At 47.2% G+C, this 8,066-nt stretch overlaps 1 protein-coding gene across 1 annotated transcript in view; it reads right to left on the reverse strand.

Moving 5' to 3' along the window:
• Positions 1–7,200, reverse strand: part of LOC122169928 (homeobox protein Hox-B6-like) — an 8,438-nt gene extending 1,238 nt beyond the window's left edge. Inside the window, 1 exon segment of the mRNA XM_042836448.1 lies at positions 6,701–7,200. The gene's annotated coding sequence lies outside the window, so the exon portion shown is untranslated.
• Positions 7,201–8,066: the final 866 nt, after the last annotated feature.

Raw genomic sequence — 8,066 nt, forward strand, 5'->3', positions numbered from 1 at the left:
AGAAGTTAATTGTTTGCATTCGGAAAACTTTAACCCCTGTTGCCGGCGAGCCGTCCGAAAATAGCCGAGCTGTTTTCTGCCGTGAAAGGAAAGGGGAAAAAAAAACAAACCCAAAACAAAAATAAAAGAGGAAAAGTTTGGCGTTCGGGTGGGTGAAGTTTGCAGGGAGCAGATCCCGCCGCTTTGATTAACACAGATTTCCGATAAGGGAGCAAATAAATGCTGACAGCTTCTTGCGGTCCGTTCTTTAGCTCATTACCATAGATTTGCATTCCTCTGTTAAAGAAAGCTGAGCTCCGGTCACCCAAACCTTTGCTTCTCTCGTTTTGGGTCTTTTTCGTTTCTTTTCCGCGTCTTGGGGGAGATGAATGGAAAATGGAAGTATTTCCTTTATCCTTTGCAAAATCCCGATCTGCTCCCGGTCCCGTACCGCATTGTGCCCTCTTGCGTTTTTTTGTTAATACCAAATCCACGCCCGACCTTTTATGGCCAAAAAGGAGCTCTGAGTTACTCTCAGAAGCGGAGTTTATCGATCGTCACCGATCGGAACTGTTTTACGAGAGGAAAGCGGTGGTGCGGAGGGGTTCTGCCTCGGAGACCCCGCGATTCTCAGCTCTCGGAATCCGCTGCGAAACACCTCTTTTTTTTTTTGTTTGGCCAACATCAAACGCTGGAAGCCCCTAAAAGCCACGCTTTGCTCTTTGGGGTCGCCTCTTTCATTTATGCCTGAATTCATCCCTTTATTCTTTCCCCCTCTCCCCCCCTACTCCCTCCCGGATTTGGTTGCACGGGGATGCGCTCCGCAATACCTGATCCCCCCCCCCCCCATTCCCCCAACCTCGGTTTGCTCCCTCTTATCAAACGCGAAAAGCCAGAAAAGAAAAGAAAAAAAAAAAAGATAATAACGATAAGAATAACAATAATGAAACCCAGAAGTGCCACTGATGGTTCGCATCGTATGAAGGACTTCTTTTCCCCATCCGAATTTGTAACCATCTGTCTGTCGGTTCTTACACGCGGTGAAATGACACACGTTATCATACGCACTCCTCTCTGCCTGGATCTGCGGCCGTGTGTGCTCCAGATCTAGAATTACATACATTACAAGCTCACTGTACGGCTGCCAACTCGTCTCTTTCTGACGGAGCTTTAAGTATCTACGAAAGTCGTATCTTATTACGAGCTAATTTATTTTAAACATCGTATTTACAGGAGCAAAGCCAAGATTGTTTCATGCCATGGCTGCGATGAACACTTCGGCTGAAACGTAATCCTTATAATTCAAGGAAATAACATGCAAGGGAAGTAGTTTTCCATCCTCCACCCCCCCTCTCTGACTGATATCTCCTATATTTGTTCTTGCAGAGTTTCCCTCGGTGCATGGCGTGGACCCAAACTTACGTAGATCGGCTTTATTGGTATGCGAGAAAAACAAATACGGGATTGAAAGGGATGGAGAAGAAAGAGGAGGAAAAAAAGCATCGGATGAGAGCCTGAAGTTCACAGCTTTGCAGGAGCGGCTCACACGTTTGATTAGAGTTACGCAATATTGATAGCGCTACCAAAACAGCGACTGTCTGCCACCATCGGCTCCGCATGCAAATTCTGGGCTAAGAAATGGGAGGTCCTGATAATTCAGTGCGTGAGTAAATCTGCCGAAATGTTTGCTCGAATGTTTGCTCTCAGTTCTCACGGTTGCTTTGCGAATAAATGCCTCGAAATAGTTCGGACACCCCTTCGTTTCCCTCCCCTTTCGCCCCCTCCCATCCCCCCCCCCAACCTCCCCTTCGGATTTACCGTAGTGAAATACTGAGCAGGTTGTGCACGTATGGCTAAAGAAGGTTTTTAGGGCGGTTTATATGTCCGCGTTATATAAGAAAACAGAATGCGTTGCAACCGGCCGCTCGCTAATTGCTTATTGCTGATATTTTAGATGCCCTATAGATTAAATGAATACATCTCGCTTCTTAAGAGAGGGGCGAAACTTCTCTTGGCCCCGCAGTTGGCGATTTGGGGAGAGAAAGGAGAAGAGAGGACTTGTTTTCCGAACTGATATACATATATATATATCCAAAACCAAATAGAATGTCACACTGTTCATCTTCCGAAGGGTCCGGCCCGAGGAATAATTGGTTTGTCACCTAAAATGCATGCGAACACGAGAGGGGACCTTACACTGTGCTGTATCTTAGAGAACGGCACCTTCAGCACGGAGGTGGTTTCTATTCCCATGTAAATGGCTTTGCCAAAATAAAGGGCTGAATAAATAAATGAATGGACGGTGGCTTATGGGCATGGCCGCTTCGCAGACACTCTCCTGCCTTTCCCGATATAAATCTGAGACCGATTTCGCGAATTCTCTTTTCTTTGGCCGCTTCCAGCGCCAGCCAAGCCGGGAGGGGACACAGACACAGAGCATAAAGGACTCAGCAGCAAGCTCGTACAGTAGCCCATAAGTTAGGGCTCTCTCTGACAGTGCCCATTGGCACATCTTTATTCAGCCTTTGGCCTCATCTCCTTAAAAACAGGCTCAGAGAAGGGGCAATAAAGAGGGAAAGTCGCAGGAGACGCCAGAAGGTGGTAGAGAGCGTTTCACTGAGCGCTGGGAACCCGTCTTTGCTCTCTGACTGACATCACTCAGCTGGCAGGGCATCAATAAAGATAAAGGGACGGATTTACAGTACGCACAATCAAGGCTATCTGCCCAGGAAGGTCCAACTTTTCTGTTGCTTTGCTTTTCTGGCCAGCAAACGTCATCCCCACAAAGCAGAGGGAGGCAGATAGATGAGGGGATTAAAACAACACCCAAATATTTCGAAATGCAAACAGAACAGAGCATTTCTTGTGCCAGAGCTAAACCGGCTGAGAACTTGGTGGAAAGTTCAGCGCAGTTGGTTCCAATAAAAAATGAAACTCTTTTTTTTTCATGTGGAGCTGGAATTCCCGATCCTTCTGAAGTGAGAACACAGCGGGGGTTTCCCTACCCAGGGACTTATTGCAGCCATAAAGTCAAGCAAACACCACGAAAACACTTGAAAAAAACCCTTGTTCCTGGAGTCAGACATAGAAAGCAGTTGGCAGCAGAGCAGCCTCTCTGTAATGTTCAGCCACAGCCAAATTACATCGGGGGGAAACCCGACAGAAGTCCTCTGTGCTCCGCTGTTGCCGTGTTTAAAACAATGAGCCCTGAAGGTGTAAAAAAAAATACATCTATTCCCTCTCCCGGCTCATAACCGCCTAAAACTGAATTCCCAGCAATTTAAGTTTAATTTACCTGACTTCCCATGCAGTGCGTAATAACCTTGTTAATGGGATCTTTCAAAAGAAGCAATAATAATCTGCCATTGTTCCATTAAAGAGTGAGGCTAATTATTAACAACAACAACAAAAAAAAAAGGGGGGGGGGGGGGGAGGGGGGGAAAAGGGGGGAGGACATTTCGGTGGTCGCGTCGCACCCTGGCGAATGCAAACCCTGAGAGAGAGGGAAGGGTGGAAGGAATATCGGTGAGCAGAGGAAGGGAAAAACCGACTCGTATCGTGCGGTGCGTAAGGCGAGTGCCGCGGGGTGTTGGGAATTGCAGCATGGAACGGTTTAATCGCGGCTGTTGCGGGTCAAGAGAGAGAAACTTTCCACCATCACCACCGCCACCACCCCCTCCGTTTTTCGTTGTTTTTTTTTGTTGTTTGTTTTTTAACGTAGGCACCCATCATCTCACTTTCTTAGAGAAAATGTCACCAGTCCAGACGTAAACAGTTGCCAGGAAACTGCGTGGTAGAAGGAGAAAACGAGAGGGAGAAAGAGAGAGAGAGGGAGGGAGAGAGAGAGAAACCTTTTAAAATAACAGGCTCGCATTGTCCCTTCAAAGCCAGCAGTAACTTAAAAGTGATTCGTCGTCTGCCTTTACTCTCTGCTCCTTCCCCAGCAACCACCTCCATTCTGTGTACACGACTTGACATATCTTTTCCAGACCCCACCGAAATGACCACTGGAAGCAATAAATAAATAAAAGCCCCTCTGCCTTTTATGATTAGCTGAAATCCCACCTCGCCTGCGCCTCGTACGTCATTACTGGAGCTCATTTCACAAGATCTCCTCTCGTGCTCCTGCCCTGCAAACAACCGGCTATCTTTCGTCTTCCGTGTGTGTATACAGATAGATAGATGCGAGCTTTTACGTGTATGTAGGATTATATGTATGTATTTATGATAAATCTCCGCACACACGGCAAGGAACAGACACAAGTTGTACACAAGAAGCGGTCACACATCGAAGTAGGCACAGCTCAACATACGGACATACGGGGGTGGGGAGGGGGGGGGGTTGCACGTAGATCTTATTGCAGGCGATCTATTTACATATATACATCCATCCCATATATTTACATTCAGACGCACGCAGCTGAAAGAACCCCCCTCACCCCCCCTAAGCAGAACACCAGGCCTCGGGGATGCAAAACGGCGGAGGGAATCCCGAGAAGCTCGGAGCCGGGTCTCGCATTGGGGCACAGAGGGCGGGATCCAGGCTGTGTGTCCCCCCCCTCACCCTTCCACTCCATCAGCCCCCCCGTTTCCTCACCCCCAGCCCCACCGGGCACTGCGGGAACCCCCGGGGAGCGCCGCCCGCCGCCGCCGACGGTAGATGGCAGCAGACGGCGGGGAATGGGCGAGCCCCGCAGCGCGGCGGCGGCACCGGGGGGACGGCACGGCGGGGAGCTGCCTCCCTTCTCCTCCACCGCGTTTTATTTCCATCCATGAAAGCGCAGGGAAACTGCCAAAGAAAGGAGAGGAGGGGATTCCCTCCCTCCCCCCTCCCCACCCCCCCACCCCGGGGCACGCGTGGGCCGAGGGTTGAAACTCGCTGCCAGCCCCGAGGTGAGAGATCCCACAAGTGGTTGCCAGCGGAGGGTGTGGAAGGATCGGTATAAAAGGGATTTGGAGGAAGGTTAATAAACCGTTCGTATTCTTCTCCTTATTATTATTACTACTATTCGCGTTGGGGAGATGGAAAAAGAAAAAGAAAACGAGTGCGGAGAGACCAAGACGTAATGGAGAACAGGCAGTGAACCAGCATTAGCTTCCCCACAACGTGATTTATGAAAAAATGTAACAGGTTTGGGAATAAATGGCTGTTAAAGATTGTCTTTCTGTTTATTACTTCCACGGCTTGCGATCATTTACTCTCGTCCACACGATATTCAGGCACAGTCAAGTTAGCGGAGATAAATCGTCACGTCATAAAACGGTTTATGCTTAAGTAATGAATCTCATCTTAATCTCGTTGCACACACACAGGATCCTACAGCATCTTATTCAAAAAGAGCTTCGTAACAACCGCAATTAGCGCTACATTCAACCACCCGAAAGCTGGAAAAAATGAAAATCACATTCAAAATGACGCGCATCTCCGGACAATTATTACCCTTAAGGCAACGTTAGGGAATCAGACAGCACGGAGGGGGAACAGCGAGGGGATTTACACAAAACCTGGCAGCAAGCTGTGGGAAAGGACCAACACAACGTGAGGCTGAAACCCTACCCGGTAATCCGGCATGGAAAGCCATAAAGACCCGTTAACACTGCAAAACGCAATTAAATACGAGGAGGTTTATTGCGCTGCAACGTCAGCTTCATTTGGGAGTTTCACGAGGGGAGGAAAAAAAAAAGAAAGAAAAGGAAAAGGAAAAAAAAACAAAACCACAACACGACACAATGAGAGCGCAGCGTTCTGGGTTGGCTTCGTTCTTCTTATTATTATTTTTTCTCTTTCTTTCTTTTTTTTTTCCCCCCTCTCCTTTTTTATTTTTATTTTTTAAACTAATTTCCAGAACCGTATTTTCGAGGACTGCCGTGAAATGCCCTCTTTGAAGAAACCACCCACATCATAATGACCCTGGAGAGCAACGCAAAACCCAACTGGCTTCCACACAAAACTTCGCCAAATTACTGGGCTCGCCTGAAGACAGGCAAACTGGCACGAGATTCAGCGAGGGGGGATAAAATAAAACACGACAACTACCCACAAAGGGGCTGGTAATTTTTAAAAGGCAGTATCTGAAAGGCACATCACCGAGCTACTGCAAAATCCTTCATTCCAAGCCTACCATCGCCAGGTGACCCTACAGGCTTCATCCTTCCTTCTTATTCCATTTCTTTCCTTTTCTTTCTTTCTTACTCCATTTCTTTCTCTCCTCTTTCTTTCACTCTTTCCTTTTTTCTTTTTTTCCTCTCTCTCTTTCCTTCTTTTCTTCCTTTCCTTCTTTTCTTTCTTTCTTTCTTTCTTTCTTTCTTTCTTTCTTTCTTTCTTTCTTTCTTTCTTTCTTTCTTTCTTTCTTTCTTTCTTTCTTTCTTTCTTTCTTTCTTTCTTTCGGTCTTTTTCTCATTCTCTCTTCCTTTTTCTATTCCCCTTCCTTTTCCCCTCCATCTCCCCTATTTCTTCCTCATTCCCTTTTTCTTCCCTTTTCTCTTCTTTTTTTTTCTCACCACATCCTACATTTTTTCGGATTAATATTCACTAAAACACATTTTCACCAGCCACCATTTTCCCTTTTTCATCACTCCACCCTTTTCTTTCTATTTCCCCCCTTGGGTAGGGGAGGAGAGGGAGATGGGGAATGGAACAGAAAACAAGCAGCTTGACAAATGCATTTCCTCAAATAAAATAATAAGAATAAATTAAGAGAAACAGGTATTATTTCCTTACCTTTTGACGTCCGTTTCTGTGGTATAAGCAAAATATATAGGGAGAGGGAGACAGCGTTTGCTTATCTGTTAGCTGACAAATATTGTCCCAACCTGATAGCCGTCGATTGCCTCTCTGACTTGTGAGAGCTTCTTGCATTTCTGTCATTTGCATGGAAAATGGAGTAACTTCCCTCTTTGAAAAATGAAAGCCGCCACTCCGTCCAGAATCTCCACTGTCCCTCCATTACTACTGAGATTCCAAATCGGCAGGCAAATTAACAGAGGAATTAAAAAGAAAAAAAAAAAAAAAAAGAGGAAAAAGGAAAAAAAAAAGAAGGAAAAAAAAAAAAACCTCTTTTCCTATGTGTGTGTGAGGATGGGAGCCTATGTGCGTGTGTGGATGCGTGGATAGGCGTCCCCCCCTCCCCTCTCCCCTGCTTTAAACCTATCGAGCCTATACACCAAAGTAAAAAAATGTAAAGAGGAGAGAGCCCTATAGAGGACACTGATCCGACCCAAGGTGCAGCGGACAGAAGAATGGTGCAATATAACCACATGGGAAATAATAAAAAGTTCATGTTCACGGTTAGCAGTCCACATGACCGGCTCTGGCCAATCCCAGAACCCAGCCACTCATAAAGTTCTATCACAAAGTTGTAAATTTTCATAAAACAACAAGGAATTTATTGCATTTCTTCATGACCGGTTTAACAGCAGTCTTTTTCTTAGCCGCCATCTTTTTTTTAAAACAAAAATAAAAGAATATGAAAAGGGGTTCGGGGATTTTTTTCCCCCCCCCTCTTTGGTTCTACGGAGGGGGGTGTTCGAGAGAAATGATCGAATAATTCCTCGTGTAATAGGCTATGAACAATAATGACTCCCCCGAAATAAAGAGATTGGGCTTGGGGTTGGCTTTTAAACCAGCAAAGCCACTAAAACAGTGGGGTTCGGGGGAGACTTTGGATGTCTCTTGATTTTTCAATGCAACGGGGAACCTGTTTTAATTTCTTATTTTTTGCTGCCAAGGGCAAGTCGCTGATTTCGGGGGTAACAAAAAGGGAAATAACAGGCGGACAGCAGCGCTCGTGCCTCGGGTAGAACCGGGTCGGAGGGGTGGGAGGGGGGTGGGGGGGCTGTGCTCAGCGGGTCCCCACGGCCGCTCACCCCCAGGATCCGCTTATCCCCCCCCCCCCTCCTACTCCCCCCCATAGCGCGGGGACTCCCATAGGGACACACGGGGTGCGCAGTTCGGGTCTCGGAGGTGTCGCCATGGCACACACTTCGCCTTTTCCATGAGACCTTCCTCGATCCCTCCTCGATCCCTCCTCGATCCCCTCTGCTTGCGGCACAGCTCCGTGTCGGAGGGGGCCGATGCAGCAGAACGG

The sequence above is a fragment of the Centrocercus urophasianus genome, unplaced genomic scaffold (assembly GCF_019232065.1).
Source record: "Centrocercus urophasianus isolate 14NV4802_14NV808 unplaced genomic scaffold, USGS_Curo_1.0 seq_604, whole genome shotgun sequence".
In the NCBI taxonomy this organism is placed as follows: Eukaryota; Metazoa; Chordata; class Aves; order Galliformes; family Phasianidae; genus Centrocercus; species Centrocercus urophasianus.